The sequence below is a fragment of the Camelina sativa genome, chromosome 12, assembly GCF_030686135.1.
Source record: "Camelina sativa cultivar CO46 ecotype springtype chromosome 12, ASM3068613v1".
Lineage (NCBI taxonomy): Eukaryota > Viridiplantae > Streptophyta > Magnoliopsida > Brassicales > Brassicaceae > Camelina > Camelina sativa.
In genome coordinates, this window is record NC_141891.1 from 31595781 (window position 1) to 31613837 (window position 18057).

The following is an 18057-nucleotide window of genomic DNA, read 5'->3' on the forward strand; positions in this document are numbered from 1 at the left end:
ATGGTTATCGCTTGTTTTTGGACGTTGGAAGCACGTCCAAGGTGACTAAACCGGTCCGCATATCAAGTGGGACCCACATCGAATGATCCATTCAGTTTTCAAAAAAGTATATATGCGATTGCATGGGATATACTAACGGATGCGATCATACCAGCACTAATGCACCGGATCCCATCAGAACTCCGCAGTGAAGCGTGCTTGGGCGAGAGTAGTACTAGGATGGGTGACCTCCCGGGAAGTCTTCGTGTTGCATCCCTCCCTCCCCCCCCCCCCCCCCCTTTTTTTTTTTTTTGGTTGTTTCGCAAGACTATAGTACATAGAGAACGTCGTAACTTTCAGACCGTGAGGAACCACGCAACCCATAATACCTTTTTGAAAAGCCCCAAGAGAGCTTCTGGTAAGGCAATGGGTCTTCGTACCATTGGACCATTCTCGAGGGCAGATTTTGACGTTTGAAGGCAGTTGAGATGTTTTTTTGTGATCCCGACACAATTAGTTACGGCTCCAAAACAGTGTTTGGACATGGTTATCGCTTGTTTTTGGACGTTGGAAGCACGTCCAAGGTGACTAAACCGGTCCGCATATCAAGTGGGACCCACATCGAATGATCCATTCAGTTTTCAAAAAAGTATATATGCGATTGCATGGGATATACTAACGGATGCGATCATACCAGCACTAATGCACCGGATCCCATCAGAACTCCGCAGTTAAGCGTGCTTGGGCGAGAGTAGTACTAGGATGGGTGACGTCCCGGGAAGTCCTCGTGTTGCATCCCTCCCTCCCCCCCCCCCCCCCCCTTTTTTTTTTTTTTGGTTGTTTCGCAAGACTATAGTACATAGAGAACGTCGTAACTTTCAGACCGTGAGGAACCACGCAACCCATAATACCTTTTTGAAAAGCCCCAAGAGAGCTTCTGGTAAGGCAATGGGTCTTCGTACCATTGGACCATTCTCGAGGGCAGATTTTGACGTTTGAAGGCAGTTGAGATGTTTTTTTGTGATCCCGACACAATTAGTTACGGCTCCAAAACAGTGTTTGGACATGGTTATCACTTGTTTTTGGACGTTGGAAGCACGTCCAAGGTGACTAAACCGGTCCGCATATCAAGTGGGACCCACATCGAATGATCCATTCAGTTTTCAAAAAAGTATATATGCGATTGCATGGGATATACTAACGGATGCGATCATACCAGCACTAATGCACCGGATCCCATCAGAACTCCGCAGTTAAGCGTGTTTGGGCGAGAGTAGTACTAGGATGGGTGACCTCCCGGGAAGTCCTCGTGTTGCATCCCTCCCTCCCCCCCCCCCCCCCCTTTTTTTTTTTTGGTTGTTTCCCAAGACTATAGTACATAGAGAACGTCGTAACTTTCAGACCGTGAGGAACCACGCAACCCATAATACCTTTTTGAAAAGCCCCAAGAGAGCTTCTGGTAAGGCAATGGGTCTTCGTACCATTGGACCATTCTCGAGGGCAGATTTTGACGTTTGAAGGCAGTTGAGATGTTTTTTTGTGATCCCGACACAATTAGTTACGGCTCCAAAACAGTGTTTGGACATGGTTATCGCTTGTTTTTGGACGTTGGAAGCACGTCCAAGGTGACTAAACCGGTCCGCATATCAAGTGGGACCCACATCGAATGATCCATTCAGTTTTCAAAAAAGTATATATGCGATTGCATGGGATATACTAACGGATGCGATCATACCAGCACTAATGCACCGGATCCCATCAGAACTCCGCAGTGAAGCGTGCTTGGGCGAGAGTAGTACTAGGATGGGTGACCTCCCGGGAAGTCTTCGTGTTGCATCCCTCCCTCCCCCCCCCCCCCCCTTTTTTTTTTTTTTGGTTGTTTCGCAAGACTATAGTACATAGAGAACGTCGTAACTTTCAGACCGTGAGGAACCACGCAACCCATAATACCTTTTTGAAAAGCCCCAAGAGAGCTTCTGGTAAGGCAATGGGTCTTCGTACCATTGGACCATTCTCGAGGGCAGATTTTGACGTTTGAAGGCAGTTGAGATGTTTTTTTGTGATCCCGACACAATTAGTTACGGCTCCAAAACAGTGTTTGGACATGGTTATCGCTTGTTTTTGGACGTTGGAAGCACGTCCAAGGTGACTAAACCGGTCCGCATATCAAGTGGGACCCACATCGAATGATCCATTCAGTTTTCAAAAAAGTATATATGCGATTGCATGGGATATACTAACGGATGCGATCATACCAGCACTAATGCACCAGATCCCATCAGAACTCCGCAGTTAAGCGTGCTTGGGCGAGAGTAGTACTAGGATGGGTGACGTCCCGGGAAGTCCTCGTGTTGCATCCCTCCCTCCCCCCCCCCCCCCCCCTTTTTTTTTTTTTTGGTTGTTTCGCAAGACTATAGTACATAGAGAACGTCGTAACTTTCAGACCGTGAGGAACCACGCAACCCATAATACCTTTTTGAAAAGCCCCAAGAGAGCTTCTGGTAAGGCAATGGGTCTTCGTACCATTGGACCATTCTCGAGGGCAGATTTTGACGTTTGAAGGCAGTTGAGATGTTTTTTTGTGATCCCGACACAATTAGTTACGGCTCCAAAACAGTGTTTGGACATGGTTATCACTTGTTTTTGGACGTTGGAAGCACGTCCAAGGTGACTAAACCGGTCCGCATATCAAGTGGGACCCACATCGAATGATCCATTCAGTTTTCAAAAAAGTATATATGCGATTGCATGGGATATACTAACGGATGCGATCATACCAGCACTAATGCACCGGATCCCATCAGAACTCCGCAGTTAAGCGTGTTTGGGCGAGAGTAGTACTAGGATGGGTGACCTCCCGGGAAGTCCTCGTGTTGCATCCCTCCCTCCCCCCCCCCCCCCCTTTTTTTTTTTTGGTTGTTTCCCAAGACTATAGTACATAGAGAACGTCGTAACTTTCAGACCGTGAGGAACCACGCAACCCATAATACCTTTTTGAAAAGCCCCAAGAGAGCTTCTGGTAAGGCAATGGGTCTTCGTACCATTGGACCATTCTCGAGGGCAGATTTTGACGTTTGAAGGCAGTTGAGATGTTTTTTTGTGATCCCGACACAATTAGTTACGGCTCCAAAACAGTGTTTGGACATGGTTATCACTTGTTTTTGGACGTTGGAAGCACGTCCAAGGTGACTAAACCGGTCCGCATATCAAGTGGGACCCACATCGAATGATCCATTCAGTTTTCAAAAAAGTATATATGCGATTGCATGGGATATACTAACGGATGCGATCATACCAGCACTAATGCACCGGATCCCATCAGAACTCCGCAGTTAAGCGTGCTTGGGCGAGAGTAGTACTAGGATGGGTGACGTCCCGGGAAGTCCTCGTGTTGCATCCCTCCCTCCCCCCCCCCCCCCCCCTTTTTTTTTTTTTTGGTTGTTTCGCAAGACTATAGTACATAGAGAACGTCGTAACTTTCAGACCGTGAGGAACCACGCAACCCATAATACCTTTTTGAAAAGCCCCAAGAGAGCTTCTGGTAAGGCAATGGGTCTTCGTACCATTGGACCATTCTCGAGGGCAGATTTTGACGTTTGAAGGCAGTTGAGATGTTTTTTTGTGATCCCGACACAATTAGTTACGGCTCCAAAACAGTGTTTGGACATGGTTATCACTTGTTTTTGGACGTTGGAAGCACGTCCAAGGTGACTAAACCGGTCCGCATATCAAGTGGGACCCACATCGAATGATCCATTCAGTTTTCAAAAAAGTATATATGCGATTGCATGGGATATACTAACGGATGCGATCATACCAGCACTAATGCACCGGATCCCATCAGAACTCCGCAGTTAAGCGTGTTTGGGCGAGAGTAGTACTAGGATGGGTGACCTCCCGGGAAGTCCTCGTGTTGCATCCCTCCCTCCCCCCCCCCCCCCCCCCTTTTTTTTTTTTGGTTGTTTCCCAAGACTATAGTACATAGAGAACGTCGTAACTTTCAGACCGTGAGGAACCACGCAACCCATAATACCTTTTTGAAAAGCCCCAAGAGAGCTTCTGGTAAGGCAATGGGTCTTCGTACCATTGGACCATTCTCGAGGGCAGATTTTGACGTTTGAAGGCAGTTGAGATGTTTTTTTGTGATCCCGACACAATTAGTTACGGCTCCAAAACAGTGTTTGGACATGGTTATCACTTGTTTTTGGACGTTGGAAGCACGTCCAAGGTGACTAAACCGGTCCGCATATCAAGTGGGACCCACATCGAATGATCCATTCAGTTTTCAAAAAAGTATATATGCGATTGCATGGGATATACTAACGGATGCGATCATACCAGCACTAATGCACCGGATCCCATCAGAACTCCGCAGTTAAGCGTGCTTGGGCGAGAGTAGTACTAGGATGGGTGACGTCCCGGGAAGTCCTCGTGTTGCATCCCTCCCTCCCCCCCCCCCCCCCCCTTTTTTTTTTTTTTGGTTGTTTCGCAAGACTATAGTACATAGAGAACGTCGTAACTTTCAGACCGTGAGGAACCACGCAACCCATAATACCTTTTTGAAAAGCCCCAAGAGAGCTTCTGGTAAGGCAATGGGTCTTCGTACCATTGGACCATTCTCGAGGGCAGATTTTGACGTTTGAAGGCAGTTGAGATGTTTTTTTGTGATCCCGACACAATTAGTTACGGCTCCAAAACAGTGTTTGGACATGGTTATCACTTGTTTTTGGACGTTGGAAGCACGTCCAAGGTGACTAAACCGGTCCGCATATCAAGTGGGACCCACATCGAATGATCCATTCAGTTTTCAAAAAAGTATATATGCGATTGCATGGGATATACTAACGGATGCGATCATACCAGCACTAATGCACCGGATCCCATCAGAACTCCGCAGTTAAGCGTGTTTGGGCGAGAGTAGTACTAGGATGGGTGACCTCCCGGGAAGTCCTCGTGTTGCATCCCTCCCTCCCCCCCCCCCCCCCCTTTTTTTTTTTTGGTTGTTTCCCAAGACTATAGTACATAGAGAACGTCGTAACTTTCAGACCGTGAGGAACCACGCAACCCATAATACCTTTTTGAAAAGCCCCAAGAGAGCTTCTGGTAAGGCAATGGGTCTTCGTACCATTGGACCATTCTCGAGGGCAGATTTTGACGTTTGAAGGCAGTTGAGATGTTTTTTTGTGATCCCGACACAATTAGTTACGGCTCCAAAACAGTGTTTGGACATGGTTATCACTTGTTTTTGGACGTTGGAAGCACGTCCAAGGTGACTAAACCGGTCCGCATATCAAGTGGGACCCACATCGAATGATCCATTCAGTTTTCAAAAAAGTATATATGCGATTGCATGGGATATACTAACGGATGCGATCATACCAGCACTAATGCACCGGATCCCATCAGAACTCCGCAGTTAAGCGTGTTTGGGCGAGAGTAGTACTAGGATGGGTGACCTCCCGGGAAGTCCTCGTGTTGCATCCCTCCCTCCCCCCCCCCCCCCCCCTTTTTTTTTTTTGGTTGTTTCCCAAGACTATAGTACATAGAGAACGTCGTAACTTTCAGACCGTGAGGAACCACGCAACCCATAATACCTTTTTGAAAAGCCCCAAGAGAGCTTCTGGTAAGGCAATGGGTCTTCGTACCATTGGACCATTCTCGAGGGCAGATTTTGACGTTTGAAGGCAGTTGAGATGTTTTTTTGTGATCCCGACACAATTAGTTACGGCTCCAAAACAGTGTTTGGACATGGTTATCGCTTGTTTTTGGACGTTGGAAGCACGTCCAAGGTGACTAAACCGGTCCGCATATCAAGTGGGACCCACATCGAATGATCCATTCAGTTTTCAAAAAAGTATATATGCGATTGCATGGGATATACTAACGGATGCGATCATACCAGCACTAATGCACCGGATCCCATCAGAACTCCGCAGTTAAGCGTGTTTGGGCGAGAGTAGTACTAGGATGGGTGACCTCCCGGGAAGTCCTCGTGTTGCATCCCTCCCTCCCCCCCCCCCCCCCTTTTTTTTTTTTGGTTGTTTCCCAAGACTATAGTACATAGAGAACGTCGTAACTTTCAGACCGTGAGGAACCACGCAACCCATAATACCTTTTTGAAAAGCCCCAAGAGAGCTTCTGGTAAGGCAATGGGTCTTCGTACCATTGGACCATTCTCGAGGGCAGATTTTGACGTTTGAAGGCAGTTGAGATGTTTTTTTGTGATCCCGACACAATTAGTTACGGCTCCAAAACAGTGTTTGGACATGGTTATCACTTGTTTTTGGACGTTGGAAGCACGTCCAAGGTGACTAAACCGGTCCGCATATCAAGTGGGACCCACATCGAATGATCCATTCAGTTTTCAAAAAAGTATATATGCGATTGCATGGGATATACTAACGGATGCGATCATACCAGCACTAATGCACCGGATCCCATCAGAACTCCGCAGTTAAGCGTGTTTGGGCGAGAGTAGTACTAGGATGGGTGACCTCCCGGGAAGTCCTCGTGTTGCATCCCTCCCTCCCCCCCCCCCCCCCCTTTTTTTTTTTTGGTTGTTTCCCAAGACTATAGTACATAGAGAACGTCGTAACTTTCAGACCGTGAGGAACCACGCAACCCATAATACCTTTTTGAAAAGCCCCAAGAGAGCTTCTGGTAAGGCAATGGGTCTTCGTACCATTGGACCATTCTCGAGGGCAGATTTTGACGTTTGAAGGCAGTTGAGATGTTTTTTTGTGATCCCGACACAATTAGTTACGGCTCCAAAACAGTGTTTGGACATGGTTATCGCTTGTTTTTGGACGTTGGAAGCACGTCCAAGGTGACTAAACCGGTCCGCATATCAAGTGGGACCCACATCGAATGATCCATTCAGTTTTCAAAAAAGTATATATGCGATTGCATGGGATATACTAACGGATGCGATCATACCAGCACTAATGCACCGGATCCCATCAGAACTCCGCAGTTAAGCGTGCTTGGGCGAGAGTAGTACTAGGATGGGTGACCTCCCGGGAAGTCCTCGTGTTGCATCCCTCCCTCCCCCCCCCCCCCCCCCTTTTTTTTTTTTTTGGTTGTTTCGCAAGACTATAGTACATAGAGAACGTCGTAACTTTCAGACCGTGAGGAACCACGCAACCCATAATACCTTTTTGAAAAGCCCCAAGAGAGCTTCTGGTAAGGCAATGGGTCTTCGTACCATTGGACCATTCTCGAGGGCAGATTTTGACGTTTGAAGGCAGTTGAGATGTTTTTTTGTGATCCCGACACAATTAGTTACGGCTCCAAAACAGTGTTTGGACATGGTTATCGCTTGTTTTTGGACGTTGGAAGCACGTCCAAGGTGACTAAACCGGTCCGCATATCAAGTGGGACCCACATCGAATGATCCATTCAGTTTTCAAAAAAGTATATATGCGATTGCATGGGATATACTAACGGATGCGATCATACCAGCACTAATGCACCGGATCCCATCAGAACTCCGCAGTTAGGCGTGCTTGGGCGAGAGTAGTACTAGGATGGGTGACCTCCCGGGAAGTCCTCGTGTTGCATCCCTCCCTCCCCCCCCCCCCCCCCCCCTTTTTTTTTTTTTTGGTTGTTTCGCAAGACTATAGTACATAGAGAACGTCGTAACTTTCAGACCGTGAGGAACCACGCAACCCATAATACCTTTTTGAAAAGCCCCAAGAGAGCTTCTGGTAAGGCAATGGGTCTTCGTACCATTGGACCATTCTCGAGGGCAGATTTTGACGTTTGAAGGCAGTTGAGATGTTTTTTTGTGATCCCGACACAATTAGTTACGGCTCCAAAACAGTGTTTGGACATGGTTATCGCTTGTTTTTGGACGTTGGAAGCACGTCCAAGGTGACTAAACCGGTCCGCATATCAAGTGGGACCCACATCGAATGATCCATTCAGTTTTCAAAAAAGTATATATGCGATTGCATGGGATATACTAACGGATGCGATCATACCAGCACTAATGCACCGGATCCCATCAGAACTCCGCAGTTAGGCGTGCTTGGGCGAGAGTAGTACTAGGATGGGTGACCTCCCGGGAAGTCCTCGTGTTGCATCCCTCCCTCCCCCCCCCCCCCCCTTTTTTTTTTTTTTGGTTGTTTCGCAAGACTATAGTACATAGAGAACGTCGTAACTTTCAGACCGTGAGGAACCACGCAACCCATAATACCTTTTTGAAAAGCCCCAAGAGAGCTTCTGGTAAGGCAATGGGTCTTCGTACCATTGGACCATTCTCGAGGGCAGATTTTGACGTTTGAAGGCAGTTGAGATGTTTTTTTGTGATCCCGACACAATTAGTTACGGCTCCAAAACAGTGTTTGGACATGGTTATCACTTGTTTTTGGACGTTGGAAGCACGTCCAAGGTGACTAAACCGGTCCGCATATCAAGTGGGACCCACATCGAATGATCCATTCAGTTTTCAAAAAAGTATATATGCGATTGCATGGGATATACTAACGGATGCGATCATACCAGCACTAATGCACCGGATCCCATCAGAACTCCGCAGTTAAGCGTGTTTGGGCGAGAGTAGTACTAGGATGGGTGACCTCCCGGGAAGTCCTCGTGTTGCATCCCTCCCTCCCCCCCCCCCCCCCCTTTTTTTTTTTTGGTTGTTTCCCAAGACTATAGTACATAGAGAACGTCGTAACTTTCAGACCGTGAGGAACCACGCAACCCATAATACCTTTTTGAAAAGCCCCAAGAGAGCTTCTGGTAAGGCAATGGGTCTTCGTACCATTGGACCATTCTCGAGGGCAGATTTTGACGTTTGAAGGCAGTTGAGATGTTTTTTTGTGATCCCGACACAATTAGTTACGGCTCCAAAACAGTGTTTGGACATGGTTATCACTTGTTTTTGGACGTTGGAAGCACGTCCAAGGTGACTAAACCGGTCCGCATATCAAGTGGGACCCACATCGAATGATCCATTCAGTTTTCAAAAAAGTATATATGCGATTGCATGGGATATACTAACGGATGCGATCATACCAGCACTAATGCACCGGATCCCATCAGAACTCCGCAGTTAAGCGTGTTTGGGCGAGAGTAGTACTAGGATGGGTGACCTCCCGGGAAGTCCTCGTGTTGCATCCCTCCCTCCCCCCCCCCCCCCCCTTTTTTTTTTTTGGTTGTTTCCCAAGACTATAGTACATAGAGAACGTCGTAACTTTCAGACCGTGAGGAACCACGCAACCCATAATACCTTTTTGAAAAGCCCCAAGAGAGCTTCTGGTAAGGCAATGGGTCTTCGTACCATTGGACCATTCTCGAGGGCAGATTTTGACGTTTGAAGGCAGTTGAGATGTTTTTTTGTGATCCCGACACAATTAGTTACGGCTCCAAAACAGTGTTTGGACATGGTTATCGCTTGTTTTTGGACGTTGGAAGCACGTCCAAGGTGACTAAACCGGTCCGCATATCAAGTGGGACCCACATCGAATGATCCATTCAGTTTTCAAAAAAGTATATATGCGATTGCATGGGATATACTAACGGATGCGATCATACCAGCACTAATGCACCGGATCCCATCAGAACTCCGCAGTTAAGCGTGCTTGGGCGAGAGTAGTACTAGGATGGGTGACCTCCCGGGAAGTCCTCGAGTTGCATCCCTCCCTCCCCCCCCCCCCCCCTTTTTTTTTTTTTTGGTTGTTTCGCAAGACTATAGTACATAGAGAACGTCGTAACTTTCAGACCGTGAGGAACCACGCAACCCATAATACCTTTTTGAAAAGCCCCAAGAGAGCTTCTGGTAAGGCAATGGGTCTTCGTACCATTGGACCATTCTCGAGGGCAGATTTTGACGTTTGAAGGCAGTTGAGATGTTTTTTTGTGATCCCGACACAATTAGTTACGGCTCCAAAACAGTGTTTGGACATGGTTATCGCTTGTTTTTGGACGTTGGAAGCACGTCCAAGGTGACTAAACCGGTCCGCATATCAAGTGGGACCCACATCGAATGATCCATTCAGTTTTCAAAAAAGTATATATGCGATTGCATGGGATATACTAACGGATGCGATCATACCAGCACTAATGCACCGGATCCCATCAGAACTCCGCAGTTAGGCGTGCTTGGGCGAGAGTAGTACTAGGATGGGTGACCTCCCGGGAAGTCCTCGTGTTGCATCCCTCCCTCCCCCCCCCCCCCCCCCCTTTTTTTTTTTTTTGGTTGTTTCGCAAGACTATAGTACATAGAGAACGTCGTAACTTTCAGACCGTGAGGAACCACGCAACCCATAATACCTTTTTGAAAAGCCCCAAGAGAGCTTCTGGTAAGGCAATGGGTCTTCGTACCATTGGACCATTCTCGAGGGCAGATTTTGACGTTTGAAGGCAGTTGAGATGTTTTTTTGTGATCCCGACACAATTAGTTACGGCTCCAAAACAGTGTTTGGACATGGTTATCGCTTGTTTTTGGACGTTGGAAGCACGTCCAAGGTGACTAAACCGGTCCGCATATCAAGTGGGACCCACATCGAATGATCCATTCAGTTTTCAAAAAAGTATATATGCGATTGCATGGGATATACTAACGGATGCGATCATACCAGCACTAATGCACCGGATCCCATCAGAACTCCGCAGTTAGGCGTGCTTGGGCGAGAGTAGTACTAGGATGGGTGACCTCCCGGGAAGTCCTCGTGTTGCATCCCTCCCTCCCCCCCCCCCCCCTTTTTTTTTTTTTTGGTTGTTTCGCAAGACTATAGTACATAGAGAACGTCGTAACTTTCAGACCGTGAGGAACCACGCAACCCATAATACCTTTTTGAAAAGCCCCAAGAGAGCTTCTGGTAAGGCAATGGGTCTTCGTACCATTGGACCATTCTCGAGGGCAGATTTTGACGTTTGAAGGCAGTTGAGATGTTTTTTTGTGATCCCGACACAATTAGTTACGGCTCCAAAACAGTGTTTGGACATGGTTATCACTTGTTTTTGGACGTTGGAAGCACGTCCAAGGTGACTAAACCGGTCCGCATATCAAGTGGGACCCACATCGAATGATCCATTCAGTTTTCAAAAAAGTATATATGCGATTGCATGGGATATACTAACGGATGCGATCATACCAGCACTAATGCACCGGATCCCATCAGAACTCCGCAGTTAAGCGTGTTTGGGCGAGAGTAGTACTAGGATGGGTGACCTCCCGGGAAGTCCTCGTGTTGCATCCCTCCCTCCCCCCCCCCCCCCCCTTTTTTTTTTTTGGTTGTTTCCCAAGACTATAGTACATAGAGAACGTCGTAACTTTCAGACCGTGAGGAACCACGCAACCCATAATACCTTTTTGAAAAGCCCCAAGAGAGCTTCTGGTAAGGCAATGGGTCTTCGTACCATTGGACCATTCTCGAGGGCAGATTTTGACGTTTGAAGGCAGTTGAGATGTTTTTTTGTGATCCCGACACAATTAGTTACGGCTCCAAAACAGTGTTTGGACATGGTTATCGCTTGTTTTTGGACGTTGGAAGCACGTCCAAGGTGACTAAACCGGTCCGCATATCAAGTGGGACCCACATCGAATGATCCATTCAGTTTTCAAAAAAGTATATATGCGATTGCATGGGATATACTAACGGATGCGATCATACCAGCACTAATGCACCGGATCCCATCAGAACTCCGCAGTTAGGCGTGCTTGGGCGAGAGTAGTACTAGGATGGGTGACCTCCCGGGAAGTCCTCGTGTTGCATCCCTCCCTCCCCCCCCCCCCCCCCCTTTTTTTTTTTTTTGGTTGTTTCGCAAGACTATAGTACATAGAGAACGTCGTAACTTTCAGACCGTGAGGAACCACGCAACCCATAATACCTTTTTGAAAAGCCCCAAGAGAGCTTCTGGTAAGGCAATGGGTCTTCGTACCATTGGACCATTCTCGAGGGCAGATTTTGACGTTTGAAGGCAGTTGAGATGTTTTTTTGTGATCCCGACACAATTAGTTACGGCTCCAAAACAGTGTTTGGACATGGTTATCACTTGTTTTTGGACGTTGGAAGCACGTCCAAGGTGACTAAACCGGTCCGCATATCAAGTGGGACCCACATCGAATGATCCATTCAGTTTTCAAAAAAGTATATATGCGATTGCATGGGATATACTAACGGATGCGATCATACCAGCACTAATGCACCGGATCCCATCAGAACTCCGCAGTTAAGCGTGTTTGGGCGAGAGTAGTACTAGGATGGGTGACCTCCCGGGAAGTCCTCGTGTTGCATCCCTCCCTCCCCCCCCCCCTTTTTTTTTTTTGGTTGTTTCCCAAGACTATAGTACATAGAGAACGTCGTAACTGTCAGACCGTGAGGAACCACGCAACCCATAATACCTTTTTGAAAAGCCCCAAGAGAGCTTCTGGCAAGGCAATGGGTCTTTGTACCATTGGACCATACTCGAGGGCAGATTTTGACGTTTGAAGGCAGTTAAGATGTTTTTTTGTGATCCCGACACAATTAGTTACGGCTCCAAAACAGTGTTTGGACATGGTTATTGCTTGTTTTTGGACGTTGGAAGCACGTCCAAGGTGACTAAACCGGTCCGCATATCAAGTGGGACCCACATCGAATGATCCATTCAGTTTCCAAAAAAGAATATATGCGATTGCATGGGATATACTAACGGATGCGATCATACCAGCACTAATGCACCGGATCCCATCAGAACTCCGCAGTGAAGCGTACTTGGGCGAGAGGAGTACTAGGATGGGTGACTTTCCGGGAAGTCCTCGTGTTGCATTCCTCCCCCCCCCCCTTTTTTTTTTTTTTTGGTTGTTTCGCAATACTATAGTACATAGAGAACGTCGTAACTTTCAGACCGTGAGGAACCACGCAACCCATAATACCTTTTTGAAAAGCCCCAAGAGAGCTTCTGGCAAGGCAATGGGTCTTCGTTCCATTGGACCATTCTCGAGGGCAGATTTTGACGTTTGAAGGCAGTTAAGATGTTTTTTTATGATCCCGACACAATTAGTTACGGCTCCAAAACAGTGTTTGGACATGGTTATTGCTTGTTTTTGGACGTTGGAAGCACGTCCAAGGTGACTAAACCGGTCCGCATATCAAGTGGGACCCACATCGAATGATCCATTCAGTTTTCAAAAAAGAATATATGCGATTGCATGGGATATACTAACGGATGCGATCATACCAGCACTAATGCACCGGATCCCATCAGAACTCCGCAGTTAAGCGCGCTTGGGCGAGAGTAGTACTAGGATGGGTGACTTTCCGGGAAGTCCTCGTGTTGCATCCCTCCCCCCCCCCTTTTTTTTTTTGGTTGTTTCGCAAGACTATAGTACATAGAGAACGTCGTAACTTTCGGACCGTGAGGAACCACGCAACCCATAATACCTTTTTGAAAAGCCCCAAGAGAGCTTCTGGTAAGGCAATGGGTCTTCGTACCATTGGACCATTCTCGAGGGCAGATTTTGACGTTTGAAGGCAGTTGAGATGTTTTTTTGTGATCCCGACACAATTAGTTACGGCTCCAAAACAGTGTTTGGACATGGTTATCACTTGTTTTTGGACGTTGGAAGCACGTCCAAGGTGACTAAACCGGTCCGCATATCAAGTGGGACCCACATCGAATGATCCATTCAGTTTTCAAAAAAGTATATATGCGATTGCATGGGATATACTAACGGATGCGATCATACCAGCACTAATGCACCGGATCCCATCAGAACTCCGCAGTTAAGCGTGTTTGGGCGAGAGTAGTACTAGGATGGGTGACCTCCCGGGAAGTCCTCGTGTTGCATCCCTCCCTCCCCCCCCCCCCCCCCCCTTTTTTTTTTTTGGTTGTTTCCCAAGACTATAGTACATAGAGAACGTCGTAACTTTCAGACCGTGAGGAACCACGCAACCCATAATACCTTTTTGAAAAGCCCCAAGAGAGCTTCTGGTAAGGCAATGGGTCTTCGTACCATTGGACCATTCTCGAGGGCAGATTTTGACGTTTGAAGGCAGTTGAGATGTTTTTTTGTGATCCCGACACAATTAGTTACGGCTCCAAAACAGTGTTTGGACATGGTTATCACTTGTTTTTGGACGTTGGAAGCACGTCCAAGGTGACTAAACCGGTCCGCATATCAAGTGGGACCCACATCGAATGATCCATTCAGTTTTCAAAAAAGTATATATGCGATTGCATGGGATATACTAACGGATGCGATCATACCAGCACTAATGCACCGGATCCCATCAGAACTCCGCAGTTAAGCGTGTTTGGGCGAGAGTAGTACTAGGATGGGTGACCTCCCGGGAAGTCCTCGTGTTGCATCCCTCCCTCCCCCCCCCCCCCCCCCCCTTTTTTTTTTTTGGTTGTTTCCCAAGACTATAGTACATAGAGAACGTCGTAACTTTCAGACCGTGAGGAACCACGCAACCCATAATACCTTTTTGAAAAGCCCCAAGAGAGCTTCTGGTAAGGCAATGGGTCTTCGTACCATTGGACCATTCTCGAGGGCAGATTTTGACGTTTGAAGGCAGTTGAGATGTTTTTTTGTGATCCCGACACAATTAGTTACGGCTCCAAAACAGTGTTTGGACATGGTTATCACTTGTTTTTGGACGTTGGAAGCACGTCCAAGGTGACTAAACCGGTCCGCATATCAAGTGGGACCCACATCGAATGATCCATTCAGTTTTCAAAAAAGTATATATGCGATTGCATGGGATATACTAACGGATGCGATCATACCAGCACTAATGCACCGGATCCCATCAGAACTCCGCAGTTAAGCGTGTTTGGGCGAGAGTAGTACTAGGATGGGTGACCTCCCGGGAAGTCCTCGTGTTGCATCCCTCCCTCCCCCCCCCCCCCCCCCTTTTTTTTTTTTGGTTGTTTCCCAAGACTATAGTACATAGAGAACGTCGTAACTTTCAGACCGTGAGGAACCACGCAACCCATAATACCTTTTTGAAAAGCCCCAAGAGAGCTTCTGGTAAGGCAATGGGTCTTCGTACCATTGGACCATTCTCGAGGGCAGATTTTGACGTTTGAAGGCAGTTGAGATGTTTTTTTGTGATCCCGACACAATTAGTTACGGCTCCAAAACAGTGTTTGGACATGGTTATCGCTTGTTTTTGGACGTTGGAAGCACGTCCAAGGTGACTAAACCGGTCCGCATATCAAGTGGGACCCACATCGAATGATCCATTCAGTTTTCAAAAAAGTATATATGCGATTGCATGGGATATACTAACGGATGCGATCATACCAGCACTAATGCACCGGATCCCATCAGAACTCCGCAGTTAAGCGTGCTTGGGCGAGAGTAGTACTAGGATGGGTGACCTCCCGGGAAGTCCTCGTGTTGCATCCCTCCCTCCCCCCCCCCCCCCCCCTTTTTTTTTTTTTTGGTTGTTTCGCAAGACTATAGTACATAGAGAACGTCGTAACTTTCAGACCGTGAGGAACCACGCAACCCATAATACCTTTTTGAAAAGCCCCAAGAGAGCTTCTGGTAAGGCAATGGGTCTTCGTACCATTGGACCATTCTCGAGGGCAGATTTTGACGTTTGAAGGCAGTTGAGATGTTTTTTTGTGATCCCGACACAATTAGTTACGGCTCCAAAACAGTGTTTGGACATGGTTATCGCTTGTTTTTGGACGTTGGAAGCACGTCCAAGGTGACTAAACCGGTCCGCATATCAAGTGGGACCCACATCGAATGATCCATTCAGTTTTCAAAAAAGTATATATGCGATTGCATGGGATATACTAACGGATGCGATCATACCAGCACTAATGCACCGGATCCCATCAGAACTCCGCAGTTAGGCGTGCTTGGGCGAGAGTAGTACTAGGATGGGTGACCTCCCGGGAAGTCCTCGTGTTGCATCCCTCCCTCCCCCCCCCCCCCCCCTTTTTTTTTTTTTTGGTTGTTTCGCAAGACTATAGTACATAGAGAACGTCGTAACTTTCAGACCGTGAGGAACCACGCAACCCATAATACCTTTTTGAAAAGCCCCAAGAGAGCTTCTGGTAAGGCAATGGGTCTTCGTACCATTGGACCATTCTCGAGGGCAGATTTTGACGTTTGAAGGCAGTTGAGATGTTTTTTTGTGATCCCGACACAATTAGTTACGGCTCCAAAACAGTGTTTGGACATGGTTATCACTTGTTTTTGGACGTTGGAAGCACGTCCAAGGTGACTAAACCGGTCCGCATATCAAGTGGGACCCACATCGAATGATCCATTCAGTTTTCAAAAAAGTATATATGCGATTGCATGGGATATACTAACGGATGCGATCATACCAGCACTAATGCACCGGATCCCATCAGAACTCCGCAGTTAAGCGTGTTTGGGCGAGAGTAGTACTAGGATGGGTGACCTCCCGGGAAGTCCTCGTGTTGCATCCCTCCCTCCCCCCCCCCCCCTTTTTTTTTTTTGGTTGTTTCCCAAGACTATAGTACATAGAGAACGTCGTAACTTTCAGACCGTGAGGAACCACGCAACCCATAATACCTTTTTGAAAAGCCCCAAGAGAGCTTCTGGCAAGGCAATGGGTCTTTGTACCATTGGACCATACTCGAGGGCAGATTTTGACGTTTGAAGGCAGTTAAGATGTTTTTTTGTGATCCCGACACAATTAGTTACGGCTCCAAAACAGTGTTTGGACATGGTTATTGCTTGTTTTTGGACGTTGGAAGCACGTCCAAGGTGACTAAACCGGTCCGCATATCAAGTGGGACCCACATCGAATGATCCATTCAGTTTCCAAAAAAGAATATATGCGATTGCATGGGATATACTAACGGATGCGATCATACCAGCACTAATGCACCGGATCCCATCAGAACTCCGCAGTGAAGCGTACTTGGGCGAGAGGAGTACTAGGATGGGTGACTTTCCGGGAAGTCCTCGTGTTGCATTCCTCCCCCCCCCCTTTTTTTTTTTTTTTGGTTGTTTCGCAATACTATAGTACATAGAGAACGTCGTAACTTTCAGACCGTGAGGAACCACGCAACCCATAATACCTTTTTGAAAAGCCCCAAGAGAGCTTCTGGCAAGGCAATGGGTCTTCGTTCCATTGGACCATTCTCGAGGGCAGATTTTGACGTTTGAAGGCAGTTAAGATGTTTTTTTATGATCCCGACACAATTAGTTACGGCTCCAAAACAGTGTTTGGACATGGTTATTGCTTGTTTTTGGACGTTGGAAGCACGTCCAAGGTGACTAAACCGGTCCGCATATCAAGTGGGACCCACATCGAATGATCCATTCAGTTTTCAAAAAAGAATATATGCGATTGCATGGGATATACTAACGGATGCGATCATACCAGCACTAATGCACCGGATCCCATCAGAACTCCGCAGTGAAGCGTGCTTGGGCGAGAGTAGTACTAGGATGGGTGACTTTCCGGGAAGTCCTCGTGTTGCATTCCTCCCCCCCCCTTTTTTTTTTTTTTTGGTTGTTTCGCAATACTATAGTACATAGAGAACGTCGTAACTTTCAGACCGTGAGGAACCACGCAACCCATAATACCTTTTTGAAAAGCCCCAAGAGAGCTTCTGGCAAGGCAATGGGTCTTCGTACCATTGGACCATTCTCGAGGGCAGATTTTGACGTTTGAAGGCAGTTAAGATGTTTTTTTGTGATCCCGACACAATTAGTTACGGCTCTAAAACAGTGTTTGGACATGGTTATCGCTTGTTTTTGGACGTTGGAAGCACGTCCAAGGTGACTAAACCGGTCCGCATATCAAGTGGGACCCACATCGAATGATCCATTCAGTTTTCAAAAAAGGATATATGCGATTGCATGGGATATACTAACGGATGCGATCATACCAGCACTAATGCACCGGATCCCATCAGAACTCCGCAGTTAAGCGTGCTTGGGCGAGAGTAGTACTAGGATGGGTGACCTCCCGGGAAGTCCTCGTGTTGCATCCCTCCCTCCCCCCCCCCCCCCCCTTTTTTTTTTTTTGGTTGTTTCCCAAGACTATAGTACATAGAGAACGTCGTAACTTTCAGACCGTGAGGAACCACGCAACCCATAATACCTTTTTGAAAAGCCCCAAGAGAGCTTCTGGTAAGGCAATG

The 18057-nt window shown here is 47.2% G+C and overlaps 35 non-coding genes across 35 annotated transcripts; all 35 read left to right on the forward strand.

The window, feature by feature from the left end:
- The first annotated feature begins 137 nt into the window (after nt 1-137).
- LOC147932321 (5S ribosomal RNA) lies at nt 138-256 on the forward strand. The gene has a single exon (XR_015575742.1). It is a non-coding gene; the product is annotated as a 5S ribosomal RNA (ribosomal RNA).
- Nucleotides 257-659: 403 nt separating this feature from the next.
- LOC147932322 (5S ribosomal RNA) lies at nt 660-778 on the forward strand. Its single transcript, XR_015576029.1, has one exon. It is a non-coding gene; the product is annotated as a 5S ribosomal RNA (ribosomal RNA).
- A 403-nt stretch (nt 779-1181) lies between these two features.
- On the forward strand, nt 1182-1300 carry LOC147932323 (5S ribosomal RNA). The gene has a single exon (XR_015576973.1). It is a non-coding gene; the product is annotated as a 5S ribosomal RNA (ribosomal RNA).
- A 400-nt stretch (nt 1301-1700) lies between these two features.
- Nucleotides 1701-1819, forward strand: LOC147932324 (5S ribosomal RNA). The gene has a single exon (XR_015575743.1). It is a non-coding gene; the product is annotated as a 5S ribosomal RNA (ribosomal RNA).
- Nucleotides 1820-2220: 401 nt separating this feature from the next.
- On the forward strand, nt 2221-2339 carry LOC147932325 (5S ribosomal RNA). The gene has a single exon (XR_015576501.1). It is a non-coding gene; the product is annotated as a 5S ribosomal RNA (ribosomal RNA).
- A 403-nt stretch (nt 2340-2742) lies between these two features.
- On the forward strand, nt 2743-2861 carry LOC147932326 (5S ribosomal RNA). Its single transcript, XR_015576976.1, has one exon. It is a non-coding gene; the product is annotated as a 5S ribosomal RNA (ribosomal RNA).
- A 399-nt stretch (nt 2862-3260) lies between these two features.
- On the forward strand, nt 3261-3379 carry LOC147932327 (5S ribosomal RNA). Its single transcript, XR_015576030.1, has one exon. It is a non-coding gene; the product is annotated as a 5S ribosomal RNA (ribosomal RNA).
- Nucleotides 3380-3782: 403 nt separating this feature from the next.
- On the forward strand, nt 3783-3901 carry LOC147932328 (5S ribosomal RNA). Its single transcript, XR_015576977.1, has one exon. It is a non-coding gene; the product is annotated as a 5S ribosomal RNA (ribosomal RNA).
- Nucleotides 3902-4303: 402 nt separating this feature from the next.
- On the forward strand, nt 4304-4422 carry LOC147932329 (5S ribosomal RNA). Its single transcript, XR_015576031.1, has one exon. It is a non-coding gene; the product is annotated as a 5S ribosomal RNA (ribosomal RNA).
- Nucleotides 4423-4825: 403 nt separating this feature from the next.
- LOC147932330 (5S ribosomal RNA) lies at nt 4826-4944 on the forward strand. The gene has a single exon (XR_015576978.1). It is a non-coding gene; the product is annotated as a 5S ribosomal RNA (ribosomal RNA).
- A 400-nt stretch (nt 4945-5344) lies between these two features.
- LOC147932331 (5S ribosomal RNA) lies at nt 5345-5463 on the forward strand. Its single transcript, XR_015576979.1, has one exon. It is a non-coding gene; the product is annotated as a 5S ribosomal RNA (ribosomal RNA).
- Nucleotides 5464-5864: 401 nt separating this feature from the next.
- LOC147932332 (5S ribosomal RNA) lies at nt 5865-5983 on the forward strand. The gene has a single exon (XR_015576980.1). It is a non-coding gene; the product is annotated as a 5S ribosomal RNA (ribosomal RNA).
- Nucleotides 5984-6382: 399 nt separating this feature from the next.
- LOC147932333 (5S ribosomal RNA) lies at nt 6383-6501 on the forward strand. Its single transcript, XR_015576981.1, has one exon. It is a non-coding gene; the product is annotated as a 5S ribosomal RNA (ribosomal RNA).
- Nucleotides 6502-6901: 400 nt separating this feature from the next.
- Nucleotides 6902-7020, forward strand: LOC147932334 (5S ribosomal RNA). The gene has a single exon (XR_015576339.1). It is a non-coding gene; the product is annotated as a 5S ribosomal RNA (ribosomal RNA).
- Nucleotides 7021-7423: 403 nt separating this feature from the next.
- Nucleotides 7424-7542, forward strand: LOC147932335 (5S ribosomal RNA). Its single transcript, XR_015575869.1, has one exon. It is a non-coding gene; the product is annotated as a 5S ribosomal RNA (ribosomal RNA).
- Nucleotides 7543-7947: 405 nt separating this feature from the next.
- Nucleotides 7948-8066, forward strand: LOC147932336 (5S ribosomal RNA). Its single transcript, XR_015575870.1, has one exon. It is a non-coding gene; the product is annotated as a 5S ribosomal RNA (ribosomal RNA).
- A 401-nt stretch (nt 8067-8467) lies between these two features.
- Nucleotides 8468-8586, forward strand: LOC147932337 (5S ribosomal RNA). Its single transcript, XR_015576983.1, has one exon. It is a non-coding gene; the product is annotated as a 5S ribosomal RNA (ribosomal RNA).
- A 400-nt stretch (nt 8587-8986) lies between these two features.
- On the forward strand, nt 8987-9105 carry LOC147932338 (5S ribosomal RNA). Its single transcript, XR_015576984.1, has one exon. It is a non-coding gene; the product is annotated as a 5S ribosomal RNA (ribosomal RNA).
- A 400-nt stretch (nt 9106-9505) lies between these two features.
- On the forward strand, nt 9506-9624 carry LOC147932339 (5S ribosomal RNA). Its single transcript, XR_015577017.1, has one exon. It is a non-coding gene; the product is annotated as a 5S ribosomal RNA (ribosomal RNA).
- A 401-nt stretch (nt 9625-10025) lies between these two features.
- On the forward strand, nt 10026-10144 carry LOC147932340 (5S ribosomal RNA). The gene has a single exon (XR_015575872.1). It is a non-coding gene; the product is annotated as a 5S ribosomal RNA (ribosomal RNA).
- Nucleotides 10145-10548: 404 nt separating this feature from the next.
- Nucleotides 10549-10667, forward strand: LOC147932341 (5S ribosomal RNA). Its single transcript, XR_015575873.1, has one exon. It is a non-coding gene; the product is annotated as a 5S ribosomal RNA (ribosomal RNA).
- Nucleotides 10668-11067: 400 nt separating this feature from the next.
- LOC147932342 (5S ribosomal RNA) lies at nt 11068-11186 on the forward strand. Its single transcript, XR_015576985.1, has one exon. It is a non-coding gene; the product is annotated as a 5S ribosomal RNA (ribosomal RNA).
- Nucleotides 11187-11586: 400 nt separating this feature from the next.
- Nucleotides 11587-11705, forward strand: LOC147932343 (5S ribosomal RNA). Its single transcript, XR_015575874.1, has one exon. It is a non-coding gene; the product is annotated as a 5S ribosomal RNA (ribosomal RNA).
- Nucleotides 11706-12108: 403 nt separating this feature from the next.
- On the forward strand, nt 12109-12227 carry LOC147932344 (5S ribosomal RNA). The gene has a single exon (XR_015576986.1). It is a non-coding gene; the product is annotated as a 5S ribosomal RNA (ribosomal RNA).
- A 395-nt stretch (nt 12228-12622) lies between these two features.
- Nucleotides 12623-12741, forward strand: LOC147932345 (5S ribosomal RNA). Its single transcript, XR_015576596.1, has one exon. It is a non-coding gene; the product is annotated as a 5S ribosomal RNA (ribosomal RNA).
- Nucleotides 12742-13135: 394 nt separating this feature from the next.
- On the forward strand, nt 13136-13254 carry LOC147932346 (5S ribosomal RNA). Its single transcript, XR_015576155.1, has one exon. It is a non-coding gene; the product is annotated as a 5S ribosomal RNA (ribosomal RNA).
- A 389-nt stretch (nt 13255-13643) lies between these two features.
- LOC147932347 (5S ribosomal RNA) lies at nt 13644-13762 on the forward strand. The gene has a single exon (XR_015576987.1). It is a non-coding gene; the product is annotated as a 5S ribosomal RNA (ribosomal RNA).
- A 402-nt stretch (nt 13763-14164) lies between these two features.
- On the forward strand, nt 14165-14283 carry LOC147932348 (5S ribosomal RNA). Its single transcript, XR_015576988.1, has one exon. It is a non-coding gene; the product is annotated as a 5S ribosomal RNA (ribosomal RNA).
- Nucleotides 14284-14686: 403 nt separating this feature from the next.
- On the forward strand, nt 14687-14805 carry LOC147932349 (5S ribosomal RNA). The gene has a single exon (XR_015576989.1). It is a non-coding gene; the product is annotated as a 5S ribosomal RNA (ribosomal RNA).
- Nucleotides 14806-15206: 401 nt separating this feature from the next.
- On the forward strand, nt 15207-15325 carry LOC147932350 (5S ribosomal RNA). Its single transcript, XR_015576350.1, has one exon. It is a non-coding gene; the product is annotated as a 5S ribosomal RNA (ribosomal RNA).
- A 403-nt stretch (nt 15326-15728) lies between these two features.
- Nucleotides 15729-15847, forward strand: LOC147932351 (5S ribosomal RNA). Its single transcript, XR_015575875.1, has one exon. It is a non-coding gene; the product is annotated as a 5S ribosomal RNA (ribosomal RNA).
- Nucleotides 15848-16249: 402 nt separating this feature from the next.
- LOC147932352 (5S ribosomal RNA) lies at nt 16250-16368 on the forward strand. The gene has a single exon (XR_015576990.1). It is a non-coding gene; the product is annotated as a 5S ribosomal RNA (ribosomal RNA).
- Nucleotides 16369-16765: 397 nt separating this feature from the next.
- On the forward strand, nt 16766-16884 carry LOC147932353 (5S ribosomal RNA). Its single transcript, XR_015576597.1, has one exon. It is a non-coding gene; the product is annotated as a 5S ribosomal RNA (ribosomal RNA).
- Nucleotides 16885-17277: 393 nt separating this feature from the next.
- On the forward strand, nt 17278-17396 carry LOC147932354 (5S ribosomal RNA). The gene has a single exon (XR_015576036.1). It is a non-coding gene; the product is annotated as a 5S ribosomal RNA (ribosomal RNA).
- A 392-nt stretch (nt 17397-17788) lies between these two features.
- On the forward strand, nt 17789-17907 carry LOC147932355 (5S ribosomal RNA). Its single transcript, XR_015576362.1, has one exon. It is a non-coding gene; the product is annotated as a 5S ribosomal RNA (ribosomal RNA).
- The last annotated feature ends 150 nt before the right edge of the window (nt 17908-18057 follow it).